Below are 2,500 nucleotides of genomic sequence, written 5' to 3' on the forward strand. Positions count from 1 at the left end.
TTCATTAACACTTATTAATTGCCGCTTTGACATCTGCAGAAGCAGCTGCTGCTACTCCTGCTACTACAACTACCGTCACCCTCACTAATGTTACTACTACTACTACTACCACTATCACCACCACCACCACTACCACCACCATCATCACCGCCGCCGCCACCACCACTTTACCTCTACCACCACCACCACCTTACCTCTACCACCACCACCACCATCACTATAACACCACCATTATCACCACACCAACACTACTACTACCACCAACACCACCACCACCTTCACAACACCAACTTTACTACTACTACTACTTGTAGTAGTAGTATTCCTATACTTAGTGTTGTTACCTGCAGGGAGAGGCATTTGAAACTGCCACCTTCACGTTTGCAACATTTATATCAGCCGTGGGATAAGTCGGACATCGAATGGGAAGAGGTTTATACACACAACTAATATACTTATATTCACAGACACACACATATCTATATACACTGTGAATATACACACGTGTGTGTGTGTATGCGTACACACGTATAATCAGATGTACATTCATATATTTTTACATGTATGCATGTATATTTATGTATATATACATATGTGTGTGTGTACACTCATACATGCATATATATATTATATATATATATATATATATATATATACACACGCATATATATATATGTGTGTGTGTGTGTGTATGTAGGTATCCACCTATCTACATATACACAAGCACATATATGATAGATATATAGTTATATTGATAAGAGCCATATTATTTATTTATGACAAAAAATTAACCAAGTATTAATAACACACACACACCCATATATACACACATGACAACCATAAATATATATGCATGCACATGTATTATATACCCTTTGTGAGATATATATATATATATATGTATATTAATATATATATATATATATATAAAATATTATTTGAGACCAAAACCACTATTTTGCAAAACAAACAAGGAAAGACTTAATCAATACATAACATATATATATATTTATATGTATGTATATATGTACACATATGTATACATATATATGCTTGTGCATGTGTATATATAAATATTATTTATATATATATTATGTATACACGCACACACATACACACACATATATATGTATGTATATATGTATATTTATATATATGTTTGTGCATATATATGCACACACATCTTCACTGCTTTAACGTCCCCTTTTCCATGCTTGCATGGGTCAGATGGAATTTGTTGAGGCAGATTTTCTACGGTTGGATGCTCTTCCTGTCTCTGACCCTCACCTGCTTCTGAACAAGGTAATATCTCCCCATGGCCAGATGTGTTCTTCCCAGAAGACTGGAAAAGGACAGCTTTGCTTGTATAATGATGGTTCTCATTTACAAACATCACATGATGTCTAGACACAGATAGACACAAACACGCACACATATATATGTACATATATATATATGTACATTTACATACACACATAGATATGTATATATATGTATACACACATGCGTGTGCACACACACACACATTCTTTTATTCTTTTATATGTATCAGTCATTTGACTGCAGCCATGCTGGAGCACCACCTTGAAGGATGTTAGTGGAACAAATCGACCCAAGGACTTATTTTTTAAACCTAGTACTTATTATATTGGTTTCTTTTGTCGAACTGCTAAGTAACAGGGACAAAGACTCACTAACGTCAGATGTTGAGCGGTGATGGGGGGGGGGGGCATAAACATAGGCACAAAGACACACACACACATAGATATGTACATATACATACGATGGGCTTCTTTCAGTTTCCGTCTATCCAATCCACTCACAAGGGTTTGGTTGGCATGAGGCTATAGTAGAAGACATTTGCCTAAGGTGCCATGCAGTGGGACTGAACCCAGAACCATGTGGTTGGGAAGCATATTCTTACCACATGGCCATGCCTGTGCATATGTATAAATATATGGTGTGTGTGTGTGTGTAAATATATATGTATGTATATATATATATATATATATATATATGCATGTGTGTGTTATAAATGATGGGCTTTCAGTTTCCATCTACCAAAGCCTTCACACAAGGTACCACACAGTAGAATTGAGCCCAAGAACACAAGGTTACAAAGTGAAGTTGCTAATCAAAAAGCCACACTTGCACCTATACACATGTCATCAACACCAGCATTGTTTTAACGTCCACTTTTCCATTCTTACATGGATCAAATTTATTGATGCAGCTTTTCTTTGGCTGGATGCTCTTCCTGCCACCAACCCTTGTTACCAAGCAACACAATATTTTCCCATGACCAGACATGTTTTCAGTGAATGTTGGAAATGAACGTCAGTCATTTACAACAATCATGTGATAGCAAGACAAGGTGATGCAAAGGCACACATGCTCACACTCACACACACACATACATACATACATGGGGATATAGTAAATGACATTTGCCCATGGTGCCATGCAGTGGGACAGAACCTAGGACCATGAGGTTGAGAAG

Source organism: Octopus sinensis, linkage group LG16 (assembly GCF_006345805.1).
Source record: "Octopus sinensis linkage group LG16, ASM634580v1, whole genome shotgun sequence".
Lineage (NCBI taxonomy): Eukaryota > Metazoa > Mollusca > Cephalopoda > Octopoda > Octopodidae > Octopus > Octopus sinensis.